At 42.3% G+C, this 16,977-nt stretch overlaps 1 protein-coding gene across 1 annotated transcript in view; it reads right to left on the bottom strand.

The window, feature by feature from the left end:
- tbc1d16 (TBC1 domain family, member 16) overlaps positions 1-16,977 on the bottom strand; it is a 101,704-nt gene that overhangs the window by 43,764 nt on the left and 40,963 nt on the right. The gene's annotated exons all lie outside the window — the stretch shown is intronic.

Raw genomic sequence — 16,977 nt, 5'->3', positions numbered from 1 at the left:
GACGCGGTTCCGACAATCTGCGCGTCCCTGTGACGCAGATTTTATTTTTTTACCAATCCTATGGCGTCACATTAGTGCCAAAAATCCGAGCGCATAAAAACTGTTATCGCGTGCTGATTCTCCACTTCGTGCGCGCGCGAGACACCCTTTTGCGCGCGCGTGGTGCCTTTTTGCGCGCGCGTGGTGCCTTTTTGCGCGCGCGACGCCTTTTTGCGCGCGCGACGCCTTTCTGCGCGCTCTCTGTGTACTCCTGGCAGCAGTTTTTATGGATCTAACTAAAGCATTTGACACAATTAATCACAATATTTTAATCAAAAAACTAGAACGATATGGCATCAGAGGGTTAGTCTTAAACTGGATAAGAAGTTATCTAATGAACAGGAAACAATACGTGAAGGTAGGCGAACACACCTCTACAACGCTAAATATATCCTGTGGTGTACCTCAGGGATCAATACTAGGACCTAAATTATTCAATCTATATATAAATGACATTTGTAAAGTTACAAAAGATTTAAAGTTAGTATTATTTGCGGATGATACAACAGCGTTTTGTTCAGGAGAGAACACACAGAAGATACTACAAATAATAACAAGAAATGAACAAATTAAAAAGATGGTTTGACAAAAACAGACTATCGTTGAATCTCAGTAAAACTAAAATAATGCTATTTGGTAACAGTAGAAGAGAAAGTCAAACACAAATACAAATAGATGGAATAGAAATTGAAAGAGTAAATGAAACCAAATTTCTAGGTATAATGATTGATGATACATTGAACTGGAAATCTCACGTAAAAAATATACAACATAAAGTAGCAAGAAACACGTCAATAATGAATAAAGCAAAACATGTTCTAGACAAAAAATCACTTCATATTCTCTACTGCACACTAGTGTTACCATATCTGAGTTATTGTGCAGAAATATGGGGAAATAATTACAAAAGTACACTTCATTCATTAACGGTGTTACAAAAAAGAACAGTTAGAATAATACATAATGTTGGATATAGAGAACACACAAATTCTTTATTTATTGAATCAAAGATTCTGAAATTCTACGACATAGTGAATTTGCAAACAGCTAAAATTACACACAAAGCAAACTATAACCTGCTACCCAAGAATATACAACAATTCTTCTCAAAAAAAGAGGAGAAATATAATCTTAGGGAGAAATGTAATTTAAAACATTTGTATGCACGTACAACACTTAAGACCTTCAGTATATCAGTATGTGGAATTAAATGATGGAATGGATTAAGCAAAGCAATCAATCAATGTACTAATATGATCCACTTCAAGAAACTCTTCAAACTTAAAGTGTTTACAAAGTACAAAGAAGAAGAACCATGATAAACATTCTGAATGTATTTAACTCATCCATTCTTTCATTCTTTCACTCACAAAATAATCTTACTTATCTCAACATATGAAATGTAACTTACTTCACCAATTATTATTTATTTACTTATTTTATTGTGATTACTTATGGAGTATATTGTGAATAAATTGAGAACAGGAAGTGAACAAAAGTTTTAGCAACTGTTATGTAAAAGAAAAGGGGTAGGATTAAATAAGCTCTGCTTCTTCCTACTCCTTTTCGAACATGTTGAAAAGAGAAACTGGAGATTGTGATGTATCATGTTGTATACTTGCATGTTCCAAATAAACTCAAACTCAACTCAACTCTCTCCTCGCGCTGTCATGTTTCATTTTGGCACTTTGGGGGCGGGTATGCTTAGACGGCCCCTTCTTTCTGATTGGTCAGGCGAAAAATGCTGAAAAATGCTCAGAGCCAATCAGAAGTATAGCAGGGCGGGTCATCGTCAATATGTATGAAGATTTTATGGAGGAAGAAGTGGATAAAAAAATGTCGCGCGCTGATGAAGGTTATTTCATACCACATAAACACAATACAGGGTAATACAAAATGTGACCCAAATAAATAATAAGACAACAAACACCATAATCACATCTTTCAGCCAGAACTGGTCCACCAGCAATAACATTATTTTATATTTTCACTTCTTCTTCAACATTTGTTTTCTAATTTATGGAATTTCTTTTGATTCAGCCATAAAATTAATGAAATAATCTTTGAATTTTGTTTTTAAAATGTTAAAAATAGCTTTTAATAATGTATTCTGAAACAGTTTAAAATAATCAGAGAACTGACTAACACTGACCCTACACAACTATGTTGCACAATTAAGTCTTTTTTTTTTTAAAGCGAAAGAGGTAATTTCAACAGGTACAGCATCCTATGTCATATCTACATGTAATAAGATTTGTAACAAGGCAAACCGTTTGTAAATTGGTGGAAAATCGAGCAAGTTATGGTAATGTAATTAGTACATGTACCATTGACATCAATGTAATGATTGAGGCTAGATGTCCGAAGTAAGATGGCTACAACGTTGCTACACTGGAGAATGATTGGTCATATGAAAAATGCTCACAGCCAATCAGAAAGAAGGGGCCGTCTAAGCATACCCGCCCCCAAAGTGCCAAAAAGAAACATGACAGCGCGAGGAGAGATGCCAGGAGTACACAGAGAGCGCGCAGAAAGGCGTCGCGCGCGCGCAGAAAGGCACCGCGCGCCCGCAAAAAGGCGATAACAGTTTTTATGCGCTCGGATTTTTGGCACTAATGTGACGCCATACGATCCTGCCTTCTTTGGGTCAAAACTCCAGTTTGCTTGTTTTTTGTTGTTGTTGTTTTTAAATAGATTATCGCTTGTTCTGTTTATATTCGTGTGTTGTGCCAAAATGCGATTGCCTACCAAAAATGTATTTCCTTGGCGGGAGCGTGCACCATTCGCTAAACCTGCATTGCTGGGCTTGGTGTGTCCACAGCTAATTAGTAGGTGGAAGACAAACACTTTATCTTCCTGGTTATTGTATTGTTTGACATTATTTAAGCCTTTATCGTGTTCTTCTGTGGTATTATTGAGATTTAAAAGGACTGTCAGTCCCATGTTGATGTGATAAAACCTCTTTCTTGTTTGGAAGAAACATACAATTGTAACTGTTATTTCTTAGTGCACATAATTAATATTTATAAAGTGAATAAGGTTAACCTATAACCCTAACCCAGGGGTCGGCAACCCAAAATGTTGAAAGAGCCATATTGGACCAAAAATACAAAAACAAATCTGTCTGGAGCCACAAAAAATGAAAAGCCATATTACATACAGATAGTGTGTTATGAGATATAAATTGAATTAAGAGGACTTAAAGGAAACTAAATGACCTCAAATATAGCTACAAATGAGGCATAATGATGCAATATGTACATATAGCTAGCCTAAATAGCATGTTAGCATCGATTAGCTTGCAGTCATGCAGTGACCAAATATGTCCGATTAGCACTCCCCACAAGTCAATAACATCAACAAAACTCACCTTTGTGCATTCATGCACAACATTAAAAGTTTGGTGGACAAAATGAGACAGAAAAAGAAGTGGCAAAAAACACGTCCTAGAAAGTCGGAGAAAGTTATACATGTAAACAAACTACGGTGAGTTCAAGGACCGCCAAAATTAGTAGGACAAAACGGCGCTCACCAAATACTCAATCAGTGAAGCATGTTTAATATAAACAGTGTGCTTTATAACAATTAGGGAGGTTTGTGTCATGTTTGGCCTCCTACAGAAACCATATTAAAACAAAAAATATATTTTTTCCCCTCATCTTTTTCCATTTTTCATACATTTTTGGAAAAAGCTCCAGAGAGCCACCAGGGCGGCGCTAAAGAGCCGCATGCGGCTCTAGAGCCGCGGGTTGCCGACCCCTGACCTAACCTAACCCCTAAGGTATAAAGTAGACAAAAAATGTACCATAGTAGCAATATAAAATATAACATGTAATATTTACATATTATATATATATACACACAGGTAAAAGCCAGTAAATTAGAATATTTTGAAAAACTTGATTTATTTCAGTAATTGCATTCAAAAGGTGTAACTTGTACATTATATTTATTCATTGCACACAGACTGATGCATTCAAATGTTTATTTCATTTAATTTTGATGATTTGAAGTGGCAACAAATGAAAATCCAAAATTCCGTGTGTCACAAAATTAGAATATTACTTAAGGCTAATACAAAAAAGGGATTTTTAGAAATGTTGGCCAACTGAAAAGTATGAAAATGAAAAATATGAGCATGTACAATACTCAATACTTGGTTGGAGCTCCTTTTGCCTCAATTACTGCGTTAATGCGGCGTGGCATGGAGTCGATGAGTTTCTGGCACTGCTCAGGTGTTATGAGAGCCCAGGTTGCTCTGATAGTGGCCTTCAACTCTTCTGCGTTTTTGGGTCTGGCATTCTGCATCTTCCTTTTCACAATACCCCACAGATTTTCTATGGGGCTAAGGTCAGGGGAGTTGGCGGGCCAATTTAGAACAGAAATACCATGGTCCGTAAACCAGGCACGGGTAGATTTTGCGCTGTGTGCTGTCCTGTTGTCCTGTTGGAACTTGAAATCTCCATCTCCATAGAGCAGGTCAGCAGCAGGAAGCATGAAGTGCTCTAAAACTTGCTGGTAGACGGCTGCGTTGACCCTGGATCTCAGGAAACAGAGTGGACCGACACCAGCAGATGACATGGCACCCCAAACCATCACTGATGGTGGAAACTTTACACTAGACTTCAGGCAACATGGATCCTGTGCCTCTCCTGTCTTCCTCCAGACTCTGGGACCTCGATTTCCAAAGGAAATGCAAAATTTGCTTTCGTCAGAAAACATGACTTTGGACCACTCAGCAGCAGTCCAGCTGGTGTCGGTCCACTGTTTCCTGAGATCCAGGGTCAACGCAGCCGTCTACCAGCAAGTTTTAGAGCACTTCATGCTTCCTGCTGCTGACCTGCTCTATGGAGATGGAGATTTCAAGTTCCAACAGGACTTGGCGCCTGCACACAGCGCAAAATCTACCCGTGCCTGGTTTACGGACCATGGTATTTCTGTTCTAAATTGGCCCGCCAACTCCCCTGACCTTAGCCCCATAGAAAATCTGTGGGGTATTGTGAAAAGGAAGATGCAGAATGCCAGACCCAAAAACGCAGAAGAGTTGAAGGCCACTATCAGAGCAACCTGGGCTCTCATAACACCTGAGCAGTGCCAGAAACTCATCGACTCCATGCCACGCCGCATTAACGCAGGAATTGAGGCAAAAGGAGCTCCAACCAAGTATTGAGTATTGTACATGCTCATATTTTTCATTTTCATACTTTTCAGTTGGCCAACATTTCTAAAAATTTCTTTTTTGTATTAGCCTTAAGTAATATTCTAATTTTGTGACACACGGAATTTTGGATTTTCATTTGTTGCCACTTCAAATCATCAAAATTAAATGAAATAAACATTTGAATGCATCAGTCTGTGTGCAATGAATAAATATAATGTACAAGTTACACCTTTTGAATGCAATTACTGAAATAAATCAAGTTTTTCTAAATATTCTAATTTACTGGCTTTTACCTGTATATATATATATAACAAATCCCAATTACCATGTACAATATTACAGTATATGTACAGTTGCAGCAGAAAAAGATAGATAGATAGTACTGTATTGATTCCTTCAGGAGAGTTCCCTAAGGGGCAGCAGAAAATAGAGAGCAGAAAATATACATTATAAACAAAGAGAAGTAGCTAACAAAAAGTGTCCGGTAATAGACAAATATCACCTATTGCTGTATGGCGAATGATATGATGCACGATGAGGTGAGAAACGACCGTATAACTATGTTTATATTTATATCTAATATAGTTTATACACACACACACTATCTCGATGTCTTAATACTTTTGTCCATGTAAATGCAAATGAACGCACACAAATCATTCCACTCCACCATCTAACAGTCACCCCCCTGTGGCCACCTTGCTTTTCCCAGCTTTGAAATCCGAGTGCAGCGTTCCTCAGTTGCGCGCACACACAAACATACACACACACACTAAAACACACACACCAAAACACACACACAAGTAAAGACAGACACATGCAACCACATGGATGACTGGCTTCAATGAGTATGTAGCCACGTTGTTAAATTGTAAGAAAAAACAACTGGTGTTTTCTGTCTTTTTAACACTAACGCATGTACACACACACACACACACACACACACACACACACTAATGAACCATAGCTAATGACCATGATGTGCTCTCCAACACGTCTCCAGCCATGAGAGTGCTGAGAAAGCCAAGCAACAGCATCCAGCAAGTCTACAGTCAAGCCCAAGTACACTTAAGCCGTTCATTATTGGCTCTGAGGGATATTCCTCCTCAACGTTTTTCAAGAATGTGCAAAATGTAAGACGTGACTCTCCTATGTGGGACTTCTAATCTGTGGTGTCTTGTTAATGATTTCCCGTGCCTCCCCGATGGTGGATCAATCCAAAGTTCACGTGGTTTTTGTCTGCTATTTTATTGCTTTTGTGTCTCATACATCACACGACTAAAGCTGACTATACTTCTTTGTGTTTTCACTGGAATATACACCTGACAAATGCATTGCTCACTAATACAAACCCCGTTTCCATACGAGTTGGGATATTGTGTTAATAAAAACAGAATACAATGATTTGCAAATCCTTTTCAACCCATATTCAATTGAATGCACTACAAAGACAACATATTTGATGTTCAAACTCATAAACTGTATTTTTTTTTTGCAAATAATAATTAACTTAGAATTTCATGGCTGCAAGGGCATGTTCACCACTGTGTTACATGGCCTTTCCTTTTAACAACACTCAGTAAACGTTTGGGAACTGAGGAGACACATTTTTTGAAGCTTCTCAGGTGGAATTCTTTCCCATTCTTGCTTGATGTACAGCTTAAGTTGTTCAACTTCTCCGTTGTGCTATTTTAGGCTTCATAATGCGCCACACATTTTCAATGGGAGACAGGTCTGGACTGCAGGCGGGCCAGTCTAGTACCCGCACTCTTTTACTATGAAGCCACGTTGATGTAACACGTGGCTTGCCATTGTCTTGCTGAAATAAGCAGGGGCGTCCATGGTAACGTTGCTGGGATGGCAACATATGTTGCTCCAAAACCTGTTTGTACCTTTCAGCATTAATGGTGCCTTCACAGATGTGTAAGTTACCCATGTCTTGGGCACTAATACACCCCCATACCATCACACATGCTGGCTTTTCAACTTTGCGCCTATAACAATCCGGATGGTTCTTTTCCTCTTTGACGTCCACAGTTTCCAAAAACAATTTCAAATGTGGACTCGTCAGACCACAGAACACTTTTCCACTTTGTATCAGTCCATCTTAGATGAGCTCAGGCCTAGCGAAGCCGACGGCGTTTCTGGGTGTTGTTGATAAACGGTTTTCGCCTTGCATAGGAGAGTTTTAACGTGCACTTACAGATGTAGCGACCAACTGTAGTTACTGACAGTGGGTTTCTGAAGTGTTCCTGAGCCCATGTGGTGATATCCTTTACACACTGATGTCGCTTGTTGATGCAGTACAGCCTGAGGGATGGAAGGTCACGGGCTTAGCTGCTGCTTACGTGGAGTGATTTCTCCAGATTCTCTGAACCCTTTGATGATATTACGGACCGTAGATGGTGAAATCCCTAAATTCCTTGCAATAGCTGGTTGAGAAAGGTTTTTCTTAAACTGTTCAACAATTTGCTCACGCATTTGTTGCCAAAGTGGTGACCCTCGCCCCATCCTTGTTTGTGAATGACTGAGCATTTCATGGAATCTACTTTTATACCCAATCATGGCACCCACCTGTTCCCAATTTGCCTGTTCACTCCAAATAAGTGTTTGATGAGCATTCCTCAACTTTATCAGTATTTATTGCCACCTTTCCCAACTTCTTTGTCACGTGTTGTTGGCATCAAATTCTAAAGTTAATGATTATTTGCACAAAAAAAAAAAATGTTTATGAGTTTGAACATCAAATATGTTGTCTTTGTAGCATATTCTGTCATGACTTGGTCTTGGGTGTGTGCTTTTCCGGGATGCAACGGAAAGTTGGCTCGGGCGAGACGGGAATGAAGGTACATGATTTATTTATTATTATCAAAAAAAAGGAATAAATGAAAGCGCGCACAGTGGCGGAGAATAAACTATGAAACCAAAAGACTATAGCAAAAAAGTACAAATGAAAAGCACGCACAGTGGCGGAGAACAAACTATGAAAAACAAAAAGACTATAAACATGGAACAAAAACTTACTTTGACAAGGGACGTGAAGCAGGATCTTAGAGGATGAAGAGAGTACATAAGCATAAATGTGGTGATGTCGTCAGAACGACAAACTGAAAAGAATGAACTTAAATACTATGGACATGATTAGTGAAAGCAGGTGCGTGACTCAAAACGTGAAACAGGTGCGTGACGTGACAGGTGAAAACTAATGGTTGCTATGGTGACAAACAAGAGTGCACAATGAGTCCAAACGTGGAACAGGTGAAACTAATGGGGTAATCATGGAAACAAGACAAGGGAGTGAAAAGACAGAAACTAAACAAAACATGACTTAAAACAAAACATGATTACACAGACATGACATATTCAACTGAATATAGGTTGAAAAGGATTAGCAAATCATTGTATTCCGTTTATATTTACATCTAACACAATTTCCCAACTCATATGGACACGGGGTTTGTAGATGCTTGTCCAGAAGTATTCAGTGAATGGAAAACAAGTTGCACACACACACACACACACACACACACACACACACACACACACACACACACACCCAGCGACAAGGTAAATAGGCTGTTTTGATGCAGGCGGGTACAACTGCACACCAGCCCCCGCCCCTGTGCCTCCAGGCCCCCCAAGAGGCTGGCTCACCCTGAGAACCACAACCAAGTGCTCCCTCAGCTAAGAGCCCCAGTGAACAGAAGGATGAGTGCAATGCCGTAAGTGGTCAGTAAATAAATGGCTGCTAAACCCCAGAGGCTTAACAGCATCTAGCTGTGTAAACATGAGGTAGTTGCTACATATTCAAACATCACCCAGTTTACAAACATCAGTGATCACCTTTTATCCACTCAGTGCTTCATTTTATTATAATAGTTTTTTTGTGTTTTGTTTCACCTCGAGCTTCATATTATAATAGTTTTTTTGTGTTTTGTTTCACCTCGAGCTTCATATTATAATAGTTTTTTTTGTGTTTTGTTTCACCTCGAGCTTCATATTATAATAGTTTTTTTGTGTTTTGTTTCACCTCGAGCTTCATATTATAATAGTTTTTTTGTGTTTTGTTTCACCTCGGGCTTCATATTATAATAGTTTTTTTGTGTTTTGTTTCACCTCGGGCTTCAATGATTAAACTCATTAGAAAAGAGCGTTGACGTATATATTATGTTGCTTTGATAAAATGTATAAACTTTGGACGGCATGGTGTGTCCAGAACTTTAAACACATGTAGTTTCCACACGGACTCTATAATAGAGCGCACGTTCAATGTGTGATCTGTGTAGCGGCAAACAGCGATTAGTTTAAAAAAATATTTTTCTTAAAAAAAAAGTGCAATGTCAATGTTGATGGTGTGCATTTATTAGAAAAAAATATTTCTAATATTTTCCCTAAAATATGCATTAAAGCTATAAAGTGCATTTTATCCAATTACTCTAATTGATACATTAGTCTATTATTAAAATAATCTATTGCTTCAGCCCTAGTTTAACCACATAAGTGTATGGGTAACAGTTCCTATAATTTAAATAGCACTAGGGCAGGGGTCGGCAACCTTTACCAGTCAAAGAGCCATTTTGACCAGTTTCACAAATTATAGAAAACAATGGGAGCCGCAAAAATGTTTTGAAATTTTAAATGAAATAACACTGCATACAATTTTTTTTTTTTGGCTTTATGCTATGTATAAAACAGGGGTCTCAGACACGCTGCCCACACCTTTATGTGGAATTTAAAAGCTGGTGCGGCACGCAGGTTTTAAATGAATGGCGCTTGTCAGCGTCATGCGTGCCGTGATGGTACGGCATATAGCACCCGCTACAACCAGCGTGCCTGATCAGTTACACATTGTGTGGGGCTTCCGCTTGCTCACGTAGGTGACAGCAAGGCATACTTGGTCAACAACTACAACACTCTTACTAATAATGCGCCACACTGTGAATCCACACCAAACAAGAATGACAAACACATTTCGGGAGAACATCTGCACCGTAACACAACATAAACACAACAGGACAAATACCCAGAATCCCGTGCAGCCCTAACTCTTCCGGGATACATTATACACCCCCCCCCCAAACCCCGCCCACCTCAACCAACACACAGAGATATATAATAACCATTAATTGATTGATTGATAGAGAGTGCGCAACTGCGCACACAACAAGGAGACGAAGCAGAAGAATGAGGAAGATACAGCCATGGCGACGAGTAAGATGAAGAAATACGCTTGTAAGTTCCAAAACGAATGGAAACAAGAATTTCAGTTCATCCAGGACAGTTGGAAGGGGAAGGGGCATGCTGCATGTAAATTTTGTAGAACAGACTTCTCCATTGAACACGGTGGCCGAACGGATATAGTCACTCATGAACGGTCAGCGAAGCACAAAGCGGCGGCCCCAGCCCAGTATTATGGGCCACCTCGCTAAATTGAGACCCGAGGGTGTAACTTATGCCGAGACAAAGATGGCCATGCTGATAGCTGGTAGCAACATCTCGTTCTCATTTGCGGATGTCTACAACAAATCCGTGAAGGGTATGTTCCCGGATTCAGAGATCGCTCGCCAGTACTCAAATGGCAGAACAAAGGCTACTCAAATAGTGAAAGGTAAGTGTTGTTGTTGTTTTTTTTTTTAGTAAGTAAGCTGCAAGCACAGTACAGTTAGTAGAACAACTGTGTTTTCATTACTGTGTATTTGATCACGTCTTTCAAGTACAACAATGAGTAGATGAGTGTTATGTGTGCGTATGTGTGTAAATAAATGAACACTGAAATTCAAGTATTTATTTTATTTATATATATATATATATATATATATATATATATATATATAGCTAGAATTCACTGAAAGTCAAGTATTTCTTATATATATATATATATATATATATATATATATATTAGAGATGTCCGATATCGGCCTGCCGATATTATCGGCCGATAAATGCGTTAAAATGCAATATCAGAAATTATCGGTATTGTTTTTTTTATTATCAGTATCTTTTTTTTAAAAATTTTATTAAATCAACATAAAAAACACAAGATACACTTACAATTAGTGCACCAACCCAAAAAACCTCCCTCCCCCATTCACACTCATTCACACAAAAGGGTTGTTTCTTTCTGTTATTAATATTGTGGTTCCTACATTATATATCAATATATATCAATACAGTCTGCAAGGGATACAGTCCGTAAGCACACATGATTGTGCGTGCTGCTGGTCCACTAATAGTACTAACCTTTAACACTTAATTTTACTCATTTTCATTAATTACTAGTTTCTATGTTTTTATATTGTTTTACTTTCTTTTTTATTCAAGAAAATGTTTTTAATTTATTTATCTTATTTTATTTTATAAAAAAAATGTTTAAAGTACCTTATCTTCACCATACCTGGTTGTCCAAATTAGGCATAATAATGTGTTAATTCCACGATTGTATATATCGGTTGATATCGGTATCGGTAATTAAAGAGTTGGACAATATCGGAATATTGGATATCGGCAAAAAGCCATTATCGGACATCCCTAATATATATATATATATGAAATACTTGAATTATAGCTGTAAATATACTCCTCCCCTCTTAACCACGCCCCCCACCCCCTCCCGAAATCAGAGGTCTCAAGGTTGGCAAGTATGCCCTAAGTATATTACTCAAATCATATTGTAGGGCTACAATGATTAATCGCCTAAATCTTTTAATTCGGTTAGCGAAGCGAAGTGAAGTGAATTATATTTATATAGCGCTTTTCTCTAGTGACTCAAAGCGCTTTACATAGTGATACCCAATATCTAAGTTCCATTTAAACCAATGTGGGTGGCACTGGGAGCAGGTGGGTAAAGTCTCTTGCCCAAGGACACAACGGCAGTAAGTAGGATGGCGGATGCGGGGATTGAACCTGCAACCCTCAAGTTGCTGGCACGGCCGCTCCACCAACCGCCCCGTTAGAAAAAAGCTTTGATTTATATTCTGTTGCTGTGATTAATCGTTTAATAAGTGTAACTCATAAAAATGTATGAAATACAGACCGCATGGAGTGCCAGGAACTTTAATACGCAGGCATACTTTCCACCCGGCCACTGCAAGGAAGCACATGAGTGGGTGCAGTCATCTGTGTGGCAGCCAATAAAGTTTTATTTTCAATAACGCACACATGTTAAAAGCAGCACTAAGTAACTTTTCAACCTTCATAAAATATTTACATAACTTTGGGAACGATACATCGACTCTGACCCTCGTAGCTTGAGGGGGTTACATTGTGACGCCGGTGAGCTACGGCTTTTAATGAAGCATGTTTAGCTATTCCTTATCCTGCAGGGATGATACTTGTAAGAGACCGGTACTTTTTAGAGGCGGTATGGTACAGAATATGATTCATTAGTATCGTGGTACTATACTAATACCAGTATACCGTACAACCATCCATCCATCCATTTTCTACCGCTTGTCCCTTTCGGTGTTGCGTTGGGTGCTGGAGCCTATCTCAGCTGCATTCGGGTGGAAGGCGGGGTACACCCTGGACAAGTCACCCCCTCATCACAGGGCCAACACAGATAGACAGACAACATTCACACACTAGGGACCATTTAGTGTTGCCAATTAACCTATACCCAGGTGCATGTCTTTGGAGGTGGGAGGAGCCTATCCCCAGGTGCATGTCTTTGGAGGTGGGAGGGGCCTATCCCCAGGTGCATGTCTTTGGAGGTGGGAGGAGCCTATCCCCAGGTGCATGTCTTTGGAGGTGGGAGGAGCCTATCCCCAGGTGCATGTCTTTGGAGGTGGGAGGAGCCTATCCCCAGGTGCATGTCTTTGGAGGTGGGAGGAGCCTATCCCCAGGTGCATGTCTTTGGAGGTGGGAGGAGCCTATCCCCAGGTGCATGTCTTTGGACGTGGGAGGGGCCTATCCCCAGGTGCATGTCTTTGGAGGTGGAAAGAGCCTATCCCCAGGTGCATGTCTTTGGAGGAGCCTATCCCCAGGTGCATGTCTTTGGAGGTCGGAGGAGCCTATCCCCAGGTGCATGTCTTTGGAGGTGGGAGGAGCCTATCCCCAGGTGCATGTCTTTGGAGGAGCCTATCCCCAGGTGCATGTCTTTGGAGGTCGGAGGAGCCTATCCCCAGGTGCATGTCTTTGGAGGTGGGAGGAGCCTATCCCCAGGTGCATGTCTTTGGAGGTGGGAGGAGCCTATCCCCAGGTGCATATCTTTGGAGGTGGGAGGAGCCTATCCCCAGGTGCATATCTTTGGAGGTGGGAGGAGCCTATCCCCAGGTGCATGTCTTTGGAGGTGGGAGGAGCCTATCCCCAGGTGCATGTCTTTGGAGGTGGGAGGAGCCTATCCCCAGGTGCATGTCTTTGGAGGTGGGAGGAGCCTATCCCCAGGTGCATGTCTTTGGAGGTGGGAGGAGCCTATCCCCAGGTGCATGTCTTTGGAGGTGGGAGGAGCCTATCCCCAGGTGCATGTCTTTGGACGTGGGAGGAGCCTATCCCCAGGTGCATGTCTTTGGAAGTGGGAGGAGCCTATCCCCAGGTGCATGTCTTTGGAGGTGGGAGGAGCCTATCCCCAGGTGCATGTTTTTGGAGGTGGGAGGAGCCTATCCCCAGGTGCATGTCTTTGGCGGTGGGAGGAGCCTATCCCCAGGTGCATGTCTTTGGAGGTGGGAGGAGCCTATCCCCAGGTGCATGTCTTTGGACGTGGGAGGAGCCTATCCCCAGGTGCATGTCTTAGGAGGTGGGAGGAGCCTATTCCCAGGTGCATGTCTTTGGAGGTGGGAGGAGCCTATCCCCAGGTGCATGTCTTTGGACGTGGGAGGAGCCTATCCCCAGGTGCATGTCTTTGGAGGAGCCTATCCCCAGGTGCATGTCTTTGGACGTGGGAGGAGCCTATCCCCAGGTGCATGTCTTTGGAGGTGGGAGGAGCCTATCCCCAGGTGCATGTCTTTGGACGTGGGAGGAGCCTATCCCCAGGTGCATGTCTTTGGAGGTGGGAGGAAGCCGGAGTACCCGGAGGGAACCCACGCAGTCCCGGGGAGAACATGCAAACTCCACACAACGATTGAACTCAGGACCTTCGTATTGTGAGGCACATGCACTAACCCCTGTACCACCGCGCTGCCCATTATTACATATAAATACAACAGTACAACCATAATTGTTTTGGTAATAAATAATCTATTGATTAGTTTGTACTTCTGTACAACCATAGTACAAACTTATTTATTACTAAAATAATTCACAGCTACAGCCCTATAATATTGTGTCATTAATCAAAATTGTTATTACAGAACAGTACTCATTAGATGTACCTAATGAAGTGTCCTTGGGCGCTGACTGGCAGCTGGCGGTGGTTACTTTGGTTCAACTGTCAAGACGCTTTTTTAGAAAGCTTGCTTGGCGGTAGATTCCTCTTCTTTGCCTCCCTCCCTCATCCACACTTGCTCTCCCATAGGCAGCAAGCCTTTTCTCTCTCCCAGTGATTCCAAGTGACATGTTTCCAGTTCCCGGCCCCCTTAACAGTGTCAATTAAAAAGCGAGGGAGAGAGAAAAGGGAGATGGGCGAGAGAGTTCCAGGGTCTTGGCTGCCTCCCCTGCTCTCTTTCCTCTCTAATCCGGCGAGCTGACATTCAGCCCAGCACAACAACCCCGGGCGGGAGAGCTGGAAATCAAAGAGCTTCACACAGACTTTAGGAAGGAGAGGGGGAAGGGGGAAGATATCTGAGAAAAAAACAATATTGGGAAGAAAAAAATATTCAGAGAGAACGAACGTATTCCAAAAGCAGGGGGGGAAGAAATATGTGAAGAGGAGAACCCCAAAGCAGGAGGAGGTAGAGAGTAAATGTTAGAAGGCGAGAGTGCTGCCAAGTCACACACACTTGGAGCAAACAGGCTGAGGGATGAGAGAGGTTAAAAAGGCTTTAGCAGCACGCACACACACATTCTGGACATCAATAAGAGGGAACTATGAGAGTAAAAAGACCCCCGCCCTCCCAAAACACACTGGAACTGACAATAGGCCTTCTGGGGTTCAGATTAATTAAACATTTGCATCTCTTCATTATGCCACCTCTTGACGTCATCAACCTGCAGTGGTTTAGAGAGAAGTGAGACATCTGGTGGACTGAAGCTGTATTACATCCCAAGTGTGTTCCATACTTTTCCTTATGGCGCTACCTAGTGGCAAACTCGGGTGGCATTAACTCATAACACAATTTTACTACTTTTTGGTTAAAGTGAAGTGAAGCCTTCCCGGTAAGGTCTATTCAGGTGTACTGGAGAGGAGGCTACGCCGGATAGTCGAACCTCGGATTCAGGAGGAACAGTGTGGTTTTCGTCCTGGTCGTGGAACTGTGGACCAGCTCTATACTCTCGGCAGGGTCCTTGAGGGTGCATGGGAGTTTGCCCAACCAGTCTACATGTGCTTTGTGGACTTGGAGAAGGCATTCGACCGTGTACCCCGGGAAGTCCTGTGGGGAGTGCTCAGAGAGTATGGGGTATCGGACTGTCTTATTGTGGCAGTTCGCTCCCTGTATAATCAGTGCCAGAGCTTGGTCCGCATTGCCGGCAGTAAGTCGGACACGTTTGCAGTGAGGGTTGGACTCCGCCAAGGCTGCCCTTTGTCACCCATTCTGTTCATAACCTTTATGGACAGAATTTCTAGGCGCAGTCAGGGCGTTGAGGGGATCTGGTTTGGTGGCTGCAGGATTAGGTCTCTGCTATTTGCAGATGATGTGGTCCTGATGGCTTCTTCTGGCCAAGATCTTCAGCTCTCGCTGGATCGGTTCGCAGCCGAGTGTGAAGCGACTGGGATGGGAATCAGCACCTCCAAGTCCGAGTCCATGGTTCTCTCCCGGAAAAGGGTGGAGTGCCATCTCCGGGTTGGGGAGGAGATCTTGCCCCAAGTGGAGGAGTTCAAGTACCTCGGAGTCTTGTTCACGAGTGGGGGAAGAGTGGATCGTGAGATCGACAGGCGGATCGGTGCGGCATCTTCAGTAATGCGGACGCTGTATCGATCCGTTGTGGTGAAGAAGGAGCTGAGCCGGAAGGCAAAGCTCTCGATTTACCGGACGATCTACGTTCCCATCCTCACCTATGGTCATGAGCTTTGGGTCATGACCGAAAGGACAAGATCACGGGTACAAGCGGCCGAAATGAGTTTCCTCCGCCGGGTGGCGGGGCTCTCCCTTAGAGATAGGGTGAGAAGCTCTGTCATTCGGGGGGAGCTCAAAGTAAAGCCGCTGCTCCTCCACATCGAGAGGAGCCAGATGAGGTGGTTCGGGCATCTGGTCAGGATGCCACCCGAACGCCTCCCTAGGAAGGTGTTTCGGGCACGTCCGACCGGTAGGAGGCCACGGGGAAGACCCAGGACACGCTGGGAAGACTATCTCTCCCGGCTGGCCTGGGAACGCCTCGGGATCCCCCGGGAGGAGCTGGACGAAGTGGCTGGGGAGAGGGAAGTCTGGGCTTCCCTGCTTAAGCTGCTGCCCCCGCGACCCGACCTCGGATAAGCGGAAGAAGATGGATGGATGGATGGTGAAGTGAAGTGAATTATATTCAGAGGTGGGTAGTAACGCGCTACATTTACTCCGTTACATCTACTTGAGTAACTTTTGGGATAAATTGTACTTCTAAGAGTAGTTTTAATGCAACATACTTTTACTTTTACTTGAGTATATTTATAGAGAAGAAACGCTACTTTTACTCCGCTACTTTTATCTACATTCAGCTCGCTACTCGCTACTATTTTTATCAATCTGTTAATGCACGCTTTGTTTGTTTTG

This window comes from Nerophis lumbriciformis, linkage group LG22 (assembly GCF_033978685.3).
Source record: "Nerophis lumbriciformis linkage group LG22, RoL_Nlum_v2.1, whole genome shotgun sequence".
NCBI lineage: Eukaryota > Metazoa > Chordata > Actinopteri > Syngnathiformes > Syngnathidae > Nerophis > Nerophis lumbriciformis.
The sequence above is the reverse complement of the archived record's forward strand: the minus strand, read 5'-3'. Positions and strand labels throughout refer to the sequence as shown.